The sequence below is a fragment of the Manis javanica genome, chromosome 15, assembly GCF_040802235.1.
Source record: "Manis javanica isolate MJ-LG chromosome 15, MJ_LKY, whole genome shotgun sequence".
In the NCBI taxonomy this organism is placed as follows: Eukaryota; Metazoa; Chordata; class Mammalia; order Pholidota; family Manidae; genus Manis; species Manis javanica.
Genome location: NC_133170.1, coordinates 60,959,091 through 60,981,451, shown reverse-complemented (window position 1 = coordinate 60,981,451; position 22,361 = coordinate 60,959,091). Strand labels below are relative to the sequence as shown.

General features: G+C 43.6%; 1 protein-coding gene across 5 annotated transcripts in view; it reads right to left on the bottom strand.

Annotated features, from left to right (window-relative positions):
* MYRIP (myosin VIIA and Rab interacting protein) overlaps nt 1-20,855 on the bottom strand; it is a 229,277-nt gene extending 208,422 nt beyond the window's left edge. For 2 of the 5 annotated variants that reach the window (XR_012125972.1, XM_073223999.1), the window contains exon 1: nt 19,710-19,917. The gene's annotated coding sequence lies outside the window, so the exon portion shown is untranslated. Of the gene's footprint in view, nt 1-19,709; nt 19,919-20,450 lie in introns of those variants that run through there. The other 3 variants (XM_073224002.1, XM_073224006.1, XM_073224000.1) reach the window with 2 other exon arrangements.
* Nucleotides 20,856-22,361: the final 1,506 nt, after the last annotated feature.

The following is a 22,361-nucleotide window of genomic DNA, read 5'->3' as shown; positions in this document are numbered from 1 at the left end:
TTATGTGAGCCAATTCTTTATTAAAAAAATCTTTACTTTATACATATGAATATGCATGTAAATATATGTATTAACACACACACATCCTACAGGTTCTATTTTTCTGGAGAACTTTAATACACACTACTGGCAAATAAATGACCTATTTTATAAACCTTGACTGTATTTTTCTGGCTTGCAATGCCTACACTTACAGGAAACAAGAGGCCCAGTTTCCTCTTCCTGTCCTCACACGAAGGTCCTGAGATCAACCAACACAGGGGAACAACCTCAGGCCCCATCTTTGGATGGCCCTGTGAGCCTCACCCACACCAACAAGAGGGACCAGCTCCCACGTCACTGCCCTACCCAGGGTGGCTCTGAGGGTCATGGTGAAGGGCAGCCTGTCTGGAGGCAGGACTGCAGCAGGTCACTGGTTTTCCATGTTGTCTGGACTGAGAGGGGCCTGGAGGAGTGGACCCATGCAATTCACAGCAAAACAAACAGATGGCAGGCAGGAGGGGAAAGAGTCTGGGGAGGTCAGTCACCAGGTCAGAGGATGAGGTATGTGGACATGGGGCATCTCAGGGGACACAGAGAGACGATGTGTGATGTCTGTGTGGAAGCTCCCGATAATAAGGTAGGCCAGGTGGACCTGGCAGTCAGGCAGCCTCTCCCTGGTGCTTATTTGGCAATGTGGGCAAAATGGACATAAATCAGAGCCCAAGAACACAGCCCATGGGCCAGATGCCATGGCTGCACTTGCGTCCGCCCTCCTAGACGTCCTCTTTGCAGGCTTATGCTGACTGTCACCACCCAGGGCCTGTCCTCCAAGAGCCAAGGCAGTGCTTGTTCCTCCTGATGTGGAAAGAGATCAGGCACCCCCTGGGGCAGTGATTACACCCCAGCACAGAGGGGATAATGAGTCCTCCTGGGAACAGATATGTATGGATCTGCCATCTCACCAATGCTACAGCCTGGACCATCACTCCCAGAAAACGTAATTCCCTGTCATGGCTTCCCCATCATACTGTGACCAACCAAGAAACTGATTTTACAGTAAAAGAAGTCTGTCCTTGGATTCGCTAGTCTCACTGGTGCACCGCATCACCTGGTGAAGAGGCCGAACCACCCAGAGATGGCTTTTGGCCCACGGGTTTTCCACCTCTGGACCAGATGATTTTCAAAACACCTCTCTTGATATGCTCGTTTTTAATGCTGTGTTTTCTTCAGTGACCCAAGGCCCCAGTGCCATACATAGGTTTCTTTCTTCTTTGCTTTTGAAGCCTCAATATAGTGAAAGTTGAAATAAATGCTTGAACTAGAATGGAGTGTACATTTTCCAAAGGTAAGTGGCTTCGAATAGAAAAGCTCACAATAAAATATTGTGTCAGCCAGGCTATTCAAACTGTAGTTATATTCAAAGATACATAAGCAAAAACATTATAAAGAGATTTGGCCCTAGATAATATCCTATTGGATAGATAACAAAGCAGTGAGTAACAGTGGTTCTGGGCAACAACAGGAGAAATCTCCATTTCAGTACCACGGCGGAGGGAGACGGTCTACTGATCTTTACCAGGAACCTGCCCTCGGTATGGCAAATCCAGCTGCACTTGAGCAATGCGCCCTCCCTCAGCAGAGGCCAGGGATGCATGCTAATTACAGTGAGCTTTTTCAAGGACAACCAAAGGCCTGTTGCCAAATTCTATAGACAAGAACTCTTAAGCAGAAGCTAACCCAAGTAGCTGAGCTTTATTCTAAAGGAAGTGGCTCAGCAATTGAGCAGGGCTCTCCCAGGCATGGAAGGCAGCTGAGAATGGAGTAGGAACATCCCAGGGATATTTCATTCAAACTGGATGGGAGATGAAAAGCCAATTTTCTTTCATTTTTTCCCTCAAAATCTGAAGGTAACACTTTGAAAAGTGTTAACATTCTCAAGAGCCTAATGTAAGTATTCTGCAACGTGGCCACTGGAATTTGTGATAGTCCCTATCCATTGATTCTATCAACAAACTCTGCTTGAGGGCTTCCTGGTACCTGGAGATATGCCAGTCACAGGAGAACCCAGGACTAAGGCAGGCAGGCCTGCTCCGAATGTCCAGAGACAGCCTCCCAGCCAAGCATGCTCCCATCCGGCCCAGCCAGGCCCCCTTGCTGTACCATCACTTTCTTTCAGATCCTCAATTTGGCAAAGCAGTTGTAAAAGGGGGATATCCCCCCGGTGCTCATCAGAGGGAACCACTAAAGCTCTCTGCCTCCTTTCTTTCTTTTGAGTTTTTCCTCTAGAGTTTTTGTGTTTTCAGCACCCCCAAAAATTCCCATTTAAGAAAAGTTTAAAAATATGGTACCATCATAAAAGAAAATTAATCACCTGCTACCAGCAAAGAAATGTAACCAGTGCGGACACATCAGATCATTTCAGTCTTCTTAACCCCCATCCTTTGCAGGTAGTTACTGTTTTTGCCTGACTATACACAGAAGAAGGCATCTGTACTCATTGGACACCTTCTCCCCAGCATATTTCCAGGTTAGTACAATCACTCCTGAGCATCACTCCTAATGGTCACACTATGTTGTATCAGATACACTCACTGACCTGCTCCTGGTGGTATACATCTGGGTCAATTCAAATCTGGGCTATTTCATAGACCACTATGATAAACACCTATGTGCACAAAGCATTTTTCACATTAAAGAAGTTTTTCTCTTGGGCTAGATTCCCAGAAATAAAACGACTAGGTTGAAGATTAAAAATATTAAGGCTCCTTGAACACATTTTCAGGTGTCTGTCTGAAGGACAGCATCCAGATGGTGGCAACTTGAATAAGTAAACCTTACACAGCTGACAACATACCTGCGGTGACCTGTTTGATTTGTACAGGCACCAGGGGCACTGCTTTACTCTGACATTAGGCCTTTGCTTCCACACCAAACCCCAAATTCTTTAATAGGCTATTTTATAAGGGACTTTTTGCTGCTGGTTAAAAGAGTACCAGTAAGTCCCTATGTGGCACCTGGTTTGTTCTCTCACTTTACTCCATATTAGTAAAGAACCCACATCTACACTGCCTGACTAGTTTTGCCTGACTGCTAAATTCCTGTTAATAGTGAAATTATTTTATACAAAACATCAAATATGTATGCTTACTATGGTTAAGGAAATAAGAGTTTATCAAAGTCTACCTAATGAACAAGAAATACTACAAAGATTACCACACCTATTTGAAAAAGTTAATAGAAACTCAGTGGACAGATTGAAAAACAGAATAGACACAGGAGAGAAAATAGCTAGTGGATTGAGCTGGAATAATAAACGGAAGGCAGCACTAAGAGAGGCAGTAAAACAGGAAAGAGAGTTTAGAGGTCTGGCAGGCATCTAACCAGTTTCAGGAGGAAACAGCAGAGAATGCGGAGATGCAATATTCAAAGAAATGCAAAGAAATGGCTGAGAGTTTTCCACAATAGATTAAACATCAATGCTCACGTTTTAAGAAGTTCAGTGTATCCTGAGTGGGACAATTAAAAAGAAACCCATTACTACAGACATCATAGTGATAGCATAACACATGCACTGAGAAGGGACTGAAATCAGCCAGGAAGGAAAGACAGATCATTATGAAAGAACAATAATCAGATTGCTGAGTTCTTAAAATGCAGCAGTGGGAGCTGGAAAACAGTGGAATAACATTGTCAACCAAAGGCATACATGCGAAAAAATAATAATAAGTGTAAACATAAGTTTTTTAAAAATCTGACTAAAATGCCAGACAATATTAACATATAATTGGGTAGGGGAGATCAGAGTTAAGTAGAAAATCCTTGAATTGCTCAGGAGGACAGAAATATCTCTGAATGAGCGTGTATTATGTTAAGGAAAATGTGTATGTTAAAATTACCTAAGCACTAGAAAATAGAATAAAAAAGTTCTGAATAAGGGAGGGATTGAAATGTAAGGTGGGGTAGGAGAGAGGATCTAAATTAATAAAAATATTACTAGATAGAGTAACCAGGTATATAAAATGTGGGACAGTGAGAGAGAACAAAGTAAAATCATAAAAAATCCAAGAATAGGCATTGGAGGATTAAAGATGGCAGTGTGAGAGGTGAGACAGAGGCTTCCTCCTAAAACTGCATATAATATGAAAATATAATTAATACAACTAATCCTGAAAAAGCAACATGAAAGAGGGCTGCACCAAACTGCATACACCTGGAGAAAAGAATAAACCTCACGGAACAGGGTAACGTACCAAAGCCGTGGCCCGGCAGGAACCAAGCCCTTCCCCTACCCCAGCTCACTGGCGGGAGGAAGAGAAATGGAGTGGGGAAGGAGTGGAGGCCAGGGACTGCTGAATACCTAACTCTGGAGATCTGCTCTGGGAGCACAAACCTACATTTCATGGTGCTTGCATGTACTCTCATGATTAGGGGGTTGGAAAGCTAAGACAAGCAGAATTCCTGGAAAGACTGAGATTCCAGCCGCTTGTGGAAAGCAAAGATCCATATCCAGCTGCTCTGGGACAAAAGAAAGGTGGGCAGTCTGAGAGACTTCCTAACAAGGAAGCCCTTAGCAAGAGGGCTGCTAAAGGGGCAAGGATTGCACAGAGCTTACTGCTCAGGAGAAAGGACAGGTAGACAAAATAGTCTGGGTGCACTCTGCCCAGCAGGTTGAGAGCTTTCACCATCTTCAGGCACTCCAGCTCCCTGGCTGGCTACACAGCACCAAGGATCCCCTCCATGATACACAGCCCACTGCGCCTTTCTCCTGGCCAGCCCCACCTGGCTCGCAAACCGGCAAACCCTACTCTGGGGTTAGGCCAGCCAGAGGGAAGATCTGTCTAGAGCAACTACAAATGCAAAGCATAGAGGCTTATACCTGTGTAGTTGGCCCACTGGTTCAGGCGGTGGAGACAGGCCTAGCAGCCAGGAAGTAGGAAAGAGCTCTTTCCTCCTCCCAGGCACCAATCCCACTCCTCTACGACCCCGACACTGCTTCAGGGACTGAGTAGCTCCAGAGAGTAGAGCTTCCGGACACTAGAGGGCACCATATACAAATACGAAATGCCAAGGAATCTGGTTCAAACTAAAATTATGAATACAACTCCTGAGAAAGATATAAATGACCTTGACCTCATGAATCTCCCTGACAGGGATTTCAAAATAAAAATCATTAATATGCTCATGGAGGTACAGAAAAATATTCAAGGACTCACAAATGAATTCCAGTCAGAGATCCAATCATTGAGCACAATGGAGGGTATTAAAAGCAGATTAGATTCAGTGGAGGATATGATAAATGAAATAGAAACTAGAAAAGAGGAATACAAAGAAGCTGAGACACAGAGAGAAAAAAGGATCTCTAAGAATGGAAGAATATTGAGAGAACTGTGTGACCAATACAAATGGAACAATATTCGCATTATAGGGGTACTAGAAGAAGAAGAAGAAGAGAGAAAAAATGATAGAAAGTGTCTTTGAGGAGGTAATTGCTGAAAACTTCCCCAATCTGGGGAAGGAGATACTCTCTCAGGCCATGGAGATCCACAGATCTCCCAACACAAGGGACCCAAGGAAGACCACACCAAGACATAGAGTAATTAAAATGGGAAAGATCAAGGATAACAACAGACTATTAAAAGCAGCCAGAGAGAGAAATAAGATCACATACAAAGGAAAGCCCATCAGGCTATCATCAGACTTCTCAGAGGAAACCTTACAGGCCAGAAGGGGGTGGCATGATGTATTTAATGCAATGAAGCAGAAGAGCCTTGAACCAAGATTACTTTATGCAGCAAGATTATCATTTAAATTTGAAGGAGGGATTAAACAATTTCCAGATAAGCAAAAGCTGAGAGAATTTACCTCCCACAAACCATCTCTACAGTGTATTTTGGAGGGACTGCTATAGATGGAAGTGTTCCTAAGGTTTAATGCTGTCACCAGAGGCAATAAAACCACAGTAAAGAAAGTAGAACAGCTAAGTACTAAGCAAATACAAAATTAAATCAACTACCCCCAAAATCAATCAAGAGATAGACAAAGAGTACACAATATAATACCTAATATATAAAGAATGGAGGAAGAAGAAAAAGGAGGAGAAAATAGCACAGTGAGTTAAGTTAGACTCTTAGATGGTAAGGAAGTTAACCTTGAACCTTTGGTAACCACGAATCTAAAGCCTGTAATGGCAATAAGTACATACCTATTGATAATCACCCTAAACGTAAATGGACTGACGGCACCAATCAAAAGATATACAGTCACTGAATGGATAAAAAAAAAAGACCCTTCTATATGCTGCCTACAAGAGACTCACTTTAAACCCAAAGACATACACAGACAAAAAGTGAAGGGATGGAAAAAGATATTTCATGCAACCAATATTCAGAAAAAAGCAGGAATTACAGTACTTGTATCAGACAAAATAGACTTCAAAACAAAGTCACAAGAGACAAAGAAGGACATTCCATAATGATACAAGGGTCCATCCAACAAGAAGATATAACCATTATAAATATCTATGCTCCCAACACAGGATCACCTACATATGTGAAACAAATACTAACAGAATTAAAAGGGGAAATAGAATGAATACATTCATTCTAGGAGACTTCAACACTTCACTCACTCTGAAGGACAGACCAACCAGACAGAAAACAAGTAAGGCGACAGAGGCACTGAACAACACATTAGATCAGATGGACCTAACAGACATCTACAGAACTCTGCACCCAAAAGCAGCACAATACACATTCTTCTCAAGGGCACATGGAACATTTTCAAGAATAGATCATATACTAGGTCACAAAAAGAGCCTTGGTAAATTCAAAAAGATTGAAATTGTACCAAACAGTTTCTTAGACCACAAAGGTATGAAACTAGAAATAAATTACACAAAGAAAATGAAAAAGCCTACAAACACATGGAGGCTTCACAACATCACCTAAATACCCAATGGATCAATGACCAAATTAAAACAGAGATCAAGCAATATATGGAGACAAATGACAACAATAATTCAACAACACAAAAACTGTGGGTTGCAGCGAAGGCCATGCTAAGAGGAAAGTATACTGCAATACAGGCCTACCTCAGGAAAGAAGAGCAATCCCATATGAGCAGTCTAAACTCACAATTAACAAACCTAGAAAAAGAAGAACAAATGAGGCCCAAAGTAAGTAGAAGGACAGACATAATAAAGATTAGAGCAGAAATAAATAAAATTTAGAAGAATAAAACAATAGAAAGAATCAATGAAAGAGTTGGTTCTTTGAGAAAATAAAAATAGATAAACCCCTAGCCAGACTTATCAAGAAAAAAAAGCAAGACTACACACATAAACGGAATCAGAAATGAGAAAGGAAAAATCACTACGGACACCACATAAATACAAAGAATTATTAGAGAACAATATGAAAAATGATATCCTAACAAACTGGATAACCTAGAAGAAATGGACAACTTTCAAGAAAAATACAACCTTCCAAGGCTGACCCAGAAACAAACAACAGAAAATCTGAACAGACAAATTACCAGCAATGAAATTGAATTGGTAATCAAAAAACTACCTAAGAACAAAACTCCTGACCAGATGCCTTCACCATTGAATTTTATCAAACATTTAGTGAAGACCTAATACCCATTGTCCTTAAAGTGTTCCAAAGAGTAGAAGAAGAGGGAATACTTCCAAACTCATTCTTTGATGCCAGCATCACTCTAGTACCAAAACCAGACAAAGGCACCACAACAAAAGAAAATTACAGACCAATATCACTGATGAACATAGATGCAAAAGTACTCAACAAAATATTAGCAAACCAAATTAAAAAATACATCAGAAAGATCATCCTGAACAACATATTAGAACATATGGACCTAATGGACATCTACAGAAAACTTCATCCAAAAGCAACAGGATACACATTCTTCTCAAGTGCACATGGAACATTTTCAAGAATAGATCATATACTAGGCCACGAAAAGAACCTTAGTTAATTCAAGAAGACTGAAATTGTACCAACCAGCTTCTCAGATCACAAAGCTATGAAACTAGAAATAAATTACACAAAGAAAACAAAAAGCCCACAACACATGGAGGCTTAATAACATGCTCCTAAATAATCAATGGATTGATGACCCAATTAAAACAGAGATCAAGCAATGTATGGAGACAAATGACAACAATAATTCAACAACACAAAATCTGTGGGACGCAGCGAAGGCCATGCTAAGAAGAAAGTATATTGCAATACAGGCCTACCTCAGGAAAGAATAACAATCCCAAATGAACAGTCTAAATTCACAATTAATGAAACTAGAAAAGGAAGAACAAATGAAGCCCAAAGTCAGCAGAAGGACGGACATAATAAAGATTAAAGCAGTAATAAATAAAACTGAGAAGAATAAAACAATAGAAAGAATCAATGAAAGTAGGAGCTGGTTCTTCAAGAAAATAAACAAAATAGATAAACCCCTAGCCAGACTTATCAAGAAAAAAAAAAGTCTACACACATAAACGGAATCAGAAATGAGAAAGGAAAAATCACTATGGACACCACATAAATACAAAGAATTATGAGAGAATACTATGAAAAATTATATGCTAACAAACTGGAAACCTAGAAGAAATGGACAACTTTATAGAAAAATACAACCTTCCAAGGCTGACCCAGAAAGAAACAGAAAATCTGAACAGACCAATTACCAGCAATGAAATTGAATTGGTAATCAAAAAACAACCTAAGAAAAAACCTCCTGTCAAGATGGTTTCACTGCTGAATTTTATCAAACATTTAGTGAAGACCTAATACCCATCCTGCTTAAAGTTTTCCAAAAAGTAGAAGAGGAGGGAATATTCTCAAACTCATTCTACGAGGCCAACATCACCCTAATACCAAAACCAGGCAAAGACACCACAAAAAAAGAAAATTACACACCAATAACCCTGATGAACATAGATGCAAAAACACTCAACAAAATATTAGCAAACCAAATTCAAAAATACTTCAAAAAGATGATCTATCATGGTCAAGTAGGATTCATCCCAGAGATGCAAGGATGGTACAACATTTGAAAATCCATCAACATCATCCACCACATCAACAAAAAGAAGGACAAAAACCACATGATCATCTCCATAGAAGCTGAAAAAGCATTTGACAAAATTCAGCATCCATTCATGATAAAAACTCTCAACAAAATGGGTATAGAGGGCAAGTACCTCAACATAATAAAGGCCATATATGACAAACCCACAGCCAACATCATACTGAACAGCGAGAAACTGAAAGCTATTCCTTTAAGATGGGGAACAAGACAAGGATGCCCACTCTCCCCACTTTTATTCAACATAGTTCTGAAGGTCCTAGTTACAGCAATCAGACAACACAAAGAAATAAAAAGCATCCAGATTGGCAAGGAAGAAGTCAAACCATCCCTTTGCAGATGACATGATATTGTACATAAAAAACCCTAAAGAATCCACTCCAAAATTACTAGATCTAATATCTGAATTCACCAAAGTTGCAGGATACAAAATTAATACACAGAAATCTGTGGCATCCCTATACACTAACAATGAACTAGCAGAAAGAGAAATCAGGAAAACAATTCCATTCACAGTTGCATCAAAAAGAATAAAATGCCTAGGAATAAACATAACCAAGGAAGTGAAAGACCTATACTCTGAAAACTACAAGACACTCATGAGAGAAATTAAAGAAGATACCAATAAATGGAAACACATCCCGTGATCATGGATAGGAAGAATTAATATTGTCAAAATAGCCATCCTGCCTAGAGCAATCTACAGATGCAATGCAATTCCTATCAAAATACCAACAGCATTCTTCAACGAACTAGAGAAAATTGTTCTAAAATTCATATGGAACCACAAAAAACCCCAAACAGCCAAAGCAATCCTGAGAAGGAAGAATAAAGCTGGGGGGATTATGCTCTCCAACTTCAAGCTCTACTACAAAGCCACAGTAATCAAGACAATTTGGTACTGCACAAGAACAGATCCATAGACCAATGGAACAGACTAGAGAGACCTGATAGAAACCCAAGCATACATGGTCAATTAATATATGATAAAGGAGCCATGGACATACAATGGGGAAATGACAGCCTCTTCAACAGCAAAACTGGACAGCTACTTGCAAGAGAATTAAACTGGATTATTGTTTAACCTCATACAAAAAAGTAAACTTGAAATGAATCAAAGACCTGAATGTAAGTCAAAAAACCATAAAACTCTTAGAAGACAATATAGGCAAAAATCTCCTGAATATAAACATGAGCAACTTCTTCCTGAATGCATCTCCTTGAGCAAGGGAAACAAAAGCAAAAATGAACTTATGGGACTACATCAAACTAAAAAGTTTCTGTATGGCAAAGGACATCATCAACAGAACAAAAACGCATCCTGCAGTATGGGAGAGTATATTTGTAAATGACATATCCAACAAGGGGTTTATATCCAAAATATATAAAGAACTGACATGCCTCAACACCCATAAAGCAAATAACCTGATTAAAAAATGGGCAGAGGATATGAAGAGACAGTTCTCCAAAAAAGAAATTCAGATGGCCAAGAGAGACATGAAAAGATGCTCCACATCACTAATCATCAGGGAAATGCAAATTAAAACCACAATGAGATATCACCTCACACCAGTAAGGATGGCCAGCATTGAAAAGACTAAGAGCAACGCTGGCAAGGATGCAGAAAAAGGGAAGCCTCCTACACTGCTGGTGGGAATGTAAGCTACTTCAACCATTGTGGAAAGCAATGTGGAGGTTCCTCAAAAAACTAAAAATCGAAATACCATTTGACCCAGGAATTCCACTCCTTGGAATTTACCCAAAGAATACAACTTCTCAGATTCAAAAAGACATATGCACTTCTATGTTTATTGCAGCACTTTTTACAACAGCCAAGATACAGAAGCAACTTAGTGTCCATCAGTAGATGAATGGATAAAGAAGAGGTGGTACATATACACAATGGAATACTATTCAGCCATAAGAAGAAAACAAATCCTACCATTTGCAACAACATGGATGGAGCTGGAGCACATTATGCTCAGTGAAATAAGCCAGATGGAGAAAGACAAGTGCCAAATGATTTCCCTCATTTGTGAAGTATAACAACGAAGCAAAACTGAAGGAACAAAATAGCAGTAGACTCACAGACTACAAGAAGGGACTAGTGGTTACCAAAGGGGAGGGGTCTGGGAGGGCAGGTGGGGAGGGAGGGAGAAGTGGATGGAGGGGTATTATGTTTAGTACACATGGTGTGGGGGATAACTGGGAAGACAGTGTAGCTCAGAGAAGGCACATAGTGGATCTGTAGCATCTTACTACACTGATGGACAGTGACTGCATTGGGGTATGGGTGGGGACTTAATAATATGGGTAAATGTAGTAATCACATTGCTTTTTCATGCGAAACCTTCATAAGAGTGTATATCAATAATATCTTACTAAGAAATTTAAAAATAAATAAATAAATAAATCCAAGTATATTAATAGAAGCACTAGAAATGAACAGAACTTTCACATTAAAACTTACAGGTTAGAAAAAAATAAAGCAACTTTACGCTCTTTACAATAGTTTCACAAATGAAATAAAAAATATGCAATACTCTTGACAGTGAAAGGATAAGAAAAGAGACAGGCAAACACTAAGCAAAGGAAAACTGGTTTTATTTTCCTAAATAAGTAATTATTTATTTAAAAGTTATCATTTATTACATTTCTTAAATGAATAATTTATTTATTAAAAACAGACTTCAAACCAAGGGGCATTGCTAGACATTAAGAGAGTTGTTTCATAATGATATATGCTTAACTGATCAGGAAAAAAAATTAAAGTAGAATGCACCTAATAGCATATTGCTTTGAAATATACAAAGCAAACATTGGAAGAAGTTGAAGATGAAAAGGACAAATTCAGTTCTATATATTTCTCCTTTGATAGCTGGTTAGCTGCAAAAAATGAGTAAGAAGATAAGAGATTTGAATAACATAATTAACTAGCTTAAGCTAACGAACACACATAGATCACTGCAACCAATTACTTTCTTTTCAAAGAAACATGGAACATTTGTAAAAACTGACTATGTACCAGGCCAGAAAAGCATCAATAAATCTCAAAACAGCTGGAATCATGTAGACCACATTGCCTAATCGCTATGTATTAAAGTAGAAAAAAATAATTTTTAAAACATTCTGGGAATATAAAAAATAAAGCAACAGTTTATAAATAAGTCAGAAATCAAAGAAGAAATCATAATGAAAATGCTTTAAAAAAACCTTATATGGGAGCAATAACAAAATCACTACATATCAAAACTGTGGAATACACATATTGGTAAAGCAACAGTTAGAGGGAAATTTACTGTGCTAACTGCATGTATAAGGAAGAAGAAAGGCCAGAAGCCAATGGGCTAATTGCATACATTTGAGAGGTTAGTGAAAGAATAAAGCCAACGAAAGTACAAGGAAGGTAATAAGGATTAGGGTGAGGCTGATAACATAAAATGGGCCATAGGGATGTGAAAGGGAGAGGCTGGTGCTTTGCAAAGTCCGAGAAGAACGCGTAACAACTCTGGAGTCACTGATCAGAAGAGGAGGGTGTCCGTTCTTGTGCCAGCACCATTCTGCTTCGATTACTGTAGCTTTCTACCCAAAGTGTCCATCAACAGATGAATGGGTACAGGAGATGTGCACATATACACAATGGAATATTACTCAGCTATAAAAAGGAATGAAATCCTGTCATTTTCAAGAAATGGGTGGACCCAGAGGGTATTATGCAAAGTGAAATGAGCCAGGGAAAGACAAATATCATATGATGTCATTTATATGTGGACTCTAAAAACAAAACAAAATGAACAGAACAGCAGTAGACTGATTCACAGACATTGAGAAGTGACTGGTAATTACCATGAGAAAGGGTCTGGGGTGAGTGAATCAGGTGAAGGGGATAAAGAGGCACAAAATCTCAATCATCCTATATTTAGTCACAGGAATGAAAGTACAGCATAGTGAATATAGTCAATGGTTCTGTAACATCTTTCTGTGTTGACAGTAACTACACTAATCAGGGCAAGGATTTAATAATGTGGGTAACTGTTGAATCACTGTGTTTTACACTGGGAACCAATATAACATTGCAGATCAACTAAACTTCAATAAAAATATCAAAACAGGAGAAGAGGGGTGACACCACGATACGGTGTAGGACATGGTGGCACCTCTGCAGGCCTCCCCATCCACCATGACCCCAAGGGCATCCTTCATAGCCCCACCTTCCCGAGAAGTCTTAACCTCCAGACATCCTCCCATGCCCCCCATCTCACTTCTTTGAGGGGCCCTCCTGCTTTGTTTAGGAAGCTAATTGAACCATCTCCCAGGTTTGCCCACAATGGTGTTGGGGCTTTTTTGTTTCTCATCCTCGTCATCGCTGTTGTTCCACTTACAGAAGAGAAGGGGGAACATCAACCCTGCCACCACCCAGCAGCCGTCTGCCAGCCTGAGAGAGGCGCCTGGTATTTACTGTACCACAGAGCCGGAAAACCAACTGGCTAATTGCTAAGGGCTTTACACAAGGATTCGATTACAACAGCATTGTTTATTTTTCTTCTAATGAGCCATAAAAGAATGAGACAGATCTCAAATACCTGGTTACATGTCATTCTAGTAAATCAAAGTCACGATTGATCCATGAGTTGCTTTCCAAAAGGGGCAAAATAACCAAACGTCGTTTGTATAACAAACATAGAAACAACACCTGCCATAATTTCTGACTCTGGAGCTACACAGATAAAGTGAAATGATGCTTGAGACCATGGTTAGGAAGATGTTTGGGGCTGGAAGCACTGCTTAGGCAGGTTAAAAAAACATAGACTCAGGTTACTGTCCTTTTCTGTGATGAGTTGCAGGTTTCCAAGCCTAGAAAATGACCCTGCACACTTGGAAGTAGTTACATTTCTTACTAAGGAAGAATCACATAGGACGGCATGGTTGTCTGAGCCATGTGCCACTGGCAGAAGATTATTTGGGGACTCTGGCAAACAGCTGCATGAGACTCCAGGGCTGTTGCCACACCTGTCCTGTGGGCACCCAGCCTTGCTCCCATGTCGTGTGTTGGTCCCAAGTGCCTGCCCCTTGAGATCTCACGGTCAGCCCACAAAATGGACCTGTGCGTCCCAGTGGCAGACCCACAACTGTCACATCCATGGCATTATAAGAGGACCCAACGACCTTCTCCAGAGTGCCCTTTCCCCAGCTGATGATAAATAAATACGCACAAAAAACTAAACTCATCATTACCCGAGGAAGGTAATGGGGAAAAACAACCTGTGGTTGAATAGAAAACCAAGCAGTTTCAAACAGCATTTAGCTTCATGAAGAGGCCCTCCTCACACAAATGCAGAACTGAGTCTAGAGGGAGTCTGAGGTGGGTGGGGTTTCTCACAGCAGGGTCCAGCCTGTTCCCCAGCTAAGCTCATCTTTGAGACTTTCTCCAATAACCAACCTTCTGGTGGTTTCCTGCTGTTCTGGGTGTGTGTCACTAGCAAATGATCACATAAACTCATCTGCATTAGGGTATTAATGGCACAATATTACCCTGGAGATACCCCAACAAAGTTCTCCTAAATTTAAGAGAAAGAGACAATGGGAAGAAATTTAAGTGTCCAGGGTGGATCACACAGGGATGGGAAGGGGGGCTGCTGGCCCTAGGGGGGTTGCTCTGCCACCTTGGACAGGTGCTCACAGTCCTGCAGGCTGCCTGAATAAGGGCACTACCAAATACACAGCTGATCGTTCCTTAACTCTTACCAACTTTCCTAAGCTAAGTCAATATTTATCTGGTGTTTACGGCTTATACTTACATATAATCATTTATGTGATGCAAGATTCAAAAGGAAAGGTCAAAAATCTCTGAGTTTTCTAAGTGAACTTCAGGACATTTACATACACAAACATGCCTACTTATCCTTGAACACATTCATTCTTTCTTCTTTAATATTGTGCCCTTAATGTGGCAGTGTCTGCATTCACTGGTTTGGAAGTTTAAATGAGTATAGCCACTTCGGGGAGCCATCTGCCACCAGGTGGTCAAAATGTAAGTTTATGTACAATATGACCCCCAATTCCACTTGTGAGCACACATCCCCAAGCTACTTCTTTCGCCTGTACAGAAACACATTCCAAAGACACGTTCTGCATATATCGATGCCATAGCCGAAAAAGTACAGAAACAATCTACACATTAAGGCACAGATTAATAAAACTCACTGGTTTCATATGACGGAGTGATATTTAACAGCTAAAAATATAAACATGATTTGTACAAAATAACCCCACAGAGTTCTCAAGACACCACATGGTAATGCAAATTTATTTTACAGAAAGTAGAAGAGAAGCAATCCTCATGGAAAATGCTACAGTGAAATCTGCTCTGAAGAGACAATAAACAAGAAGCTGCTTCTGCCTCATGAGAAAAGAAAGTGAAAATCAACATTTTGGTTTTTTATCCTTTGCCCATGAAATTGGCAATGCCGATGAATGATCACATTGATTGCTGGGGTGGCCTGGGATCTGGCACACACACACACACACACACTAACAGCAACCTTAATTTATAAACTTTCCTGCAGGGTTATTTGGCAATGTGTTTCAAAAATGTGAAGAAAAGTAAATAAATTTTAACAAAGTAATTCATCCCCCCAAAATAAAGATGTGTTACAAAGATGAAGTTACAATAAAAAGGGTAAAGCACTTAATGTTTTAAAAGAATGGTTTTGTTGAATAAAATTATGGTGCATAGATGAAAGAAATTACTAGGAGGGAAAAAAATATTAGGAGGATAATAATAAGTGTTGATTAGCACTATGCTTGAAGAAAAAGAAACAAGCAAATACACTTTATTTGATATTTTACCAAATTTTGATAATAGTACTTTTCATGGGAAGGCTAACCAAGGATAGCCAAGAGATTTGTGAAGAAAAAGGTTAAGAAGGGATTTATTATAAAGCTTTAATAATTAAATGAAATGGTGTTAGCTTAGGAATCACAAAGAGATGGCTAGAACATAGGGAAAACAATTCGATCCCAGTGTCACACAATAGAGAAATAAAAATTTCAGGTGATATAAAGATCTGAAAGATTTAACTAGTAAAAAAAAATGGCAATGCATAGCAGGAACCTTGAAAACCAAAAATTGTTTAAAGATCTCTAGCTATTCAACTTCTGGGGATGTACGCCCTCGACACACGTCCACCTTTCTACAAGATCTTATCAAGGATATTTCATGAAATACTTTTCATAACATCTTTTTGTCCACCAAACAGGGAATATTTAAACTCTGATATGCAACCAGAGAAGTACTAAAATGAATCAGCTGGACGTATAATTATCAACATATGTTATCAATATACATCAAAAAAAGATGCTGGGTAAAAAAAAGCAAATCACACAAAAAAATGACATGCCTCTATTTACAGTGCCCCCTGCCCCAGGGTCCCCCTGGGAGTCTGGCCCCCACCAGAAGGACACAAGGGCATGTGTCCAGCAGCAGCCTGGGCCACACACAGCCGATCTGTGCTTCCAGGTTCACTGTGGCAGTGCTTTGTGAAAAGAGAACCCATCCAATCACACTTTTGGGGGAATTCTGGGGTGAAAGGGACCAGAAGGATCATAACACCCCTAAGCTGGCATCTCAGTGGGCCTCTGAAGTTCCAGGGACATGCCACGGCTCCCTATTAGCGGAGAGGACAGTGGTGTCTCAGTTCCACCTGCCCCAGCAGACAAACCACCCTCTAAAAGAGTTTCGGTGGCTCATCGTGGACTCAGGGGCAGGCACCAGAGGGGAGGCCTGCCTGCCAGATCTAGGAAAAAACTGTGTTTGGAAATCCCTGGAGATACTGGATCACTGGAATTTATTCCTGGGACTCCCACTTGAGGGCCTGGGAAAAGATGTTGGGCATTTCTGTTCCCGGGCCAACGTGTCGCCACCGTGTGGTAACAGACAGACCATAAACCACTCAGCCTGAAATTCTGTGATTCTCCACCAATTTTTAACTTTGAGGAAGTCAAAATATTTCCATTTTTATGTTTCAAATGAGAACTCATTCAGTTATTCTTTCATATTTTATTATTACACTGTTTTGGATTTGCGTTATTTCGATTTGCTCCATGAACGAACTGGCCTCTGTTTATCAGTGGTAGCCCTGTGCTATCTGGGCTTTGGGTTGTCACACAACCCCTGAACAGGGGTGGGGGGCAACCAGCTCAGCTTCCCCCCAGACCTTAAGATCAAACTCTTCCTTCCAGCTTCTTGGACTGCCTGAGTTGTGGCGACCTCCGGTTTGCAGACATAAGGAAGGCATAAGAAAGGAGGTAGAAAGCATCAAGCAATTTCGTTTTAGCACTGAAACAAAAATGGGGAAACAAGTAATAATAAAAATAAAAATAAAACTCGCCTGACAAAACTAAGCAGGATGATGTAAACCTTGGGGCGCAGAGTCTGCCAGGGGGAGGGGAAGGCCAAATATTCTAGGTCTTAATCTGGGTACTGGTTGCACACAAATGTGTTCAGTTCGAGAAAATTCCTTGAGTGTACGCTCCAGATCTGTGCAGTTTTCTGTGATTATGCTATACCTCAAAAGAATATTAAAACAAAGTCACCAAGGTTAACCAGTCTTTCCTCATTAACTTGCCTTTGAGGCAAAAGGCTGTGCAAACACAGGAACGACCTGGAAGGCAAAAGCAGGGGATGCCCAGTTCTATGAGGTGTTCAGTCTGTGCAAACCAACTGCTCTGAAGGCCAAGCCACAGATAAGCTCCCCTTCTGTCCCTCTGGGGAGGGATGGAGGAGACAGGGCCCAATCTAGACCTATAGTATATAGATAATCTATGCTAATCTGTTAGTTTAAATTGCTGAGCATGGTTCACTTCACTTTCTCAAAACAGCAGATCTCGGAGCAGACAATTTCACCTCCCTGCCCACACACAAAACCTAGACGCCATAGAGAGCCTTACCAGAGACATACAACCATCTCCACAGAGACAGCCCCCAGCCCCACAGACAGCCTCCCACCCACAGAGACAGCCTCCAGATCCATAGAGCAGGCCCCTCAGAGGCACAGCACCCAGACACACAGGAACAGCCCCCACCCAGAGACAGCCTCCAGACCCACAGAGACACCATAAATAAGAGAGGGATCATTAGGAGAGGCATCTGCCCATGGCCAGGCAAGGAACATCAGAAGAAGATGGAAAAGTATTTTCAAAGTCTTAAACGAAATTTATTTGGGAAGAAGGATTTTTAAACCTGTAAAGAGGCTCCCAAAAAGGTTGCTATAAAATTTCCTCCATCTACGATTTCCATTTCCACCCGCAGCTCGGAGCCTCTCGAACCATCTTCCTCCTAAGTCCACACCTACCATGTCCCCTGAACCGCAACTGCCTCGGGAAGACTAAAAGGCACGGATGATTCCGTTTTAAAGATTCAAAAGCTGAGGCTCAAAGATGTTTACCACGTCACCAAACTCTCTCAGTAGTTATCTCATCACTGAGTCGGGTGGGGCAGACAGAGCTGGAGAACAAGGTGACAATGTCTAAACGCTCTGAACGCTCTGAGAACACCCAGCCCCACGGGAGCTGCCCCCGCCGATCTGGAATAAACGATTCGCGTCTGGCAGCATTTGCACCCTCCCCTGGGAAAGCGTGAAACAAACCCAGACCACGGGGTGGGGAGTAAGGCAGAAACGAAGCCAGACTCAAGGCGTTTTCTAGGAGCAGACGGGAGCCAACCGCAGAGCGCGCCGCTCCTTAGAAGTCCCTAGGCAAACATGCGCGCAACTAGTCTCCCGGATCCTCATCCTCCGGGACGGGGCTTCTTCGGAGCAGGAGTGAGTTCAGGGCAGGCACCTGGCAAAACCCCCTGCCCCGATAAATTAAATTAAATTTGCAGCTGGCAAATCTCGCTACCCTGCTAAAAGTAAATTAAACAGCTGGGAATGGAAGGGATGATGCAAATAGCGCAGGTCCAGGGTTTCCCAAAGCGGAATCGCTGAGCTCTGCACTCAACCGTCAAGTCCCCCGTGACCACAGCAAACCCCTGTAAGGTCCCTTGGGGTAGGCTCCCGACTCTCCTAAGCCGGCGTAAATGCGGGGGAGCGAGAGGAGGAGACCAGGGTGAAGTGTCCGCCCCGCCACCACCAGCAGCAGGCTCCTCTCCAGGCAGTCAGGTACTCGGATCTACTCCGCGCACCGGCCGTGACCTTGAGCGAGTCACTGATTAGCCCCATTTAACAGAAACTAAGAGTCCAAAAGAGTCTGGTCCGCAGAGTGGGACTGCTCGAGCCTCTTGCCCGGTGGTTTAAGGCGCCGCACCGGTGCGCGCGTGGGGAGCAGGAGCGCGGAGAGCCGCAGTCCGGAAGTACGCGGCCGGTGGGCATCGAAACGCGGGGCAAGTGCGGAGACGAGCTCGGCCCCAGCAGCGGAGAAGGGGTGCCTCCGATTCCGCGACCATCCCAGTCAAGTCCAACGCCCCCGGCCCCCACAGAGGCGGACGAGCCGTGCCGGAACCCCGGCACAAGACTCGCACCCAGTGTGGGACTTGGGAGACACCAACACACCCATCCCCGAAGTTGCCGCAACGCAGGGGGACAGCGGCGAAAAGCCTACGGAAGGGAGGGGACGTCACTCACGCTGGGTGCTCGGCTGGAGCAGGTCCGTGGCCGGGATTCTGGATGGCGGCCGGGCTCAGGCCGCCGCGCCACGGACACCGTCCTCAGCGCCGCGCGGGCAGATAGCTGGGAGCCCCGCGCCAGGGGCGCTGGAACCGGGTCTGGGGCGCGCGAGAGCTGGGCCGCAGCGCCGCGGGGGCGCGGCCGCCGGAACCGCAGTCGCAGCGGGAGCCGGGAGGAGGCTGGAGGCGGGCGCGCGGCGGCGGGGTGCAGGGCCAGCCTGTTACAGCCGCCGCCACCTGCCGGCGGGCCGCGACCAATCAGAGGCGCCCGGGGGTGCGGGGCGGGGGCGCGCGATCGCGGCCGCGCTGGTCCGGGGTCTTGAGGGCCGGTTCCTCCCCGCCCACCAGGGGGCTGCACGCGCGGGGAGGGGCGGGGCTCGTGGGGAGGAGGAGGAGGGGTGGCGACTCGCGCCCCTCGCCCGTCTTTCCAGCGCTGCGTAGTGCAGTGCTGGGCGGCGCCCAGGACCCCCAGGCGGACCCAGGCTGCTCCCAGCTTTGAAGTAAGGTGTGTCCTGTCCATTGCCCCAGAACGCGGAGAGGCGGGTGGCCCGGGTCCTGGCAGGCTGGGCTCCCCAGCCCCACCGAAACCGGGGCGCCTCTCCAAAGACTGCTTGCTCTTCCTCCCGTTACAGTCCCTGGGCATTTAAAGTCACCGGTGACACATCCCTGTCTGATTCCTTCTATTCTCCCACGGACTTACTGTGCTGGTGACGCTCGTTCGTTGAACGCGCCCTGGCTGGGTCGGCACTCAGCGGAGGGCTGTGCTCCCAGGTCACCCGGAGCCCCGGCGGCTGCCGCACAGCCGGTTAGCGACCGCAGATTGCTGCGGGCGGGGAACGCACGGCTCCTGCCGGGGGGCTCCGGGTCCTGCGAGACGGCTGGGATTGAAAGGCTCCCCTCCCAGCCTGGCTTCAATGCGCGTCCCCGTCCGTCAGGCGCCGGGCCGGCATCTTCCCAAGACGTACCGCCTCCGCGCCAGCGACGCGGCGGAGAAGACACATGGTCAGTTTTAGCTGCAGGACGGAAATCCCTCCACTGGAATAGAGCGTTGTGGGCTGCAGTGGTTAGCCGGAAACCCTGGGATCCTCTCGGGGGTTGAGGCTGTCCTCTCCGTGTACATTTGCACAGTGGAAATGCATAGCTCCTTTGCTCACCTGTCCGCAGCAGCAAAAAAACCTTTCAGTAGGGAACTTGGAAGGTAAAGGAGCTGATTTCTCTAAAGATCTGGTTTCCTCTCTTAAAGGGATTTTATCCACCAACTGGTTAAAGTGGAAGAAAGTCTGTGTTTTGCTTCTTTTTTACTTACACTCCATTTTAATTTTGTGTACCTATGCTTGATTAGCACTGGCCCTGTCCCAGACTCAGGAAGTACCAATGCACGCACAGTGAAGGAGATTCCCTCCCACCCTTTGTCTCTCAACCTCTCAATTCCTTGCCTGGAAGCAACCATCTCTGTCATGTTCTTGTGTACCCCTCCTACAGAAAATATGCCAAATGTATTTGTCTAGTGTTCTTATTTTTACCTTTTGTTATACAAAATAATGGTAGGTTTAATTTAAGGCCCTCGTGGATGTCGGAAGTACAACTGGAGTCTCTGTGTGTGTGTCTTTCTCCATCTCTTTCCCTCTCTGCTTGCATCCTCTCCCTCCTCCTTCCCCCGTGGGCTTCCTTGTTAAGCCCACTTACCTCACATGGTGGTAACTTGGTAGCACCAAGATTGTCTCCTCCTCAGTGGTCCAGATCCAAGAATGAGGGGAGCCTTCTCTTTCCCTGAGCCTATGTTAAACCACCCGAGGAAACTCATTTGCCCTGCTTCAGTCATGCTGACCCCTGGTCAGTCCAGGACTTGGGTATTCTGGTTGCTTATGGGGGAACAGACACAGTGGTGGGAGTAAATCCACCCACGTGTGTGCAGCCTCCTGGCTGGTCAGCGGTGATCCACATGTCAGCACTTACGTTCATTCATGCCCAGACATTGTGAAGACCTCTGCTTCTGAAGCTGCAGTCCAAGCCAGCAGGTAAAGATTTGAAACGTAGAGTGTGAAAGGACTACTCTCTACATGTGGCCTGACAGTGTAGAGGCCACTCATGACAAGAATGGGGGCTGGGTTCAAAGGGCAGGGTGACATCATGCAGGTGTTTGCAAAACTGACCTAATACATAAGTTCACCTCTCTACAGACTCTTTCAGAATCAAAGTCCTGTTGGAAGCTCTAACAAAGCCTAACTCACTCCATTTTGAAACAAGCTAAGAAGTGAACCTTTCCCTCCATGTAGCCCCCTGCAGATAAGGACATTCCATTCCTGAGACAGTTTCAAGGCTCCTGGATGCCAGCACAAGACACTGACTCCATGAAGTTCCCCTTTAAAGCACTCTTACTCCGAATGGCACTTCAGAGATGATCTTGGGGCGCTGATCCACCACCTTTTTGGGCTTCCTGAATAAAGCAAACTTTGCTTGACACCAACCTTTGTCACTCGAGTCTTGGCCTTTTGAGGAACAAGCAGCCAAACTTGAGAGTCAGACCGGGCTACAATAACAGTCCTAATATCTCTAAGTTATGAACATTTTAAAAGAAAGACAAACACAGACAAGTTCAGTGATTCTAAAG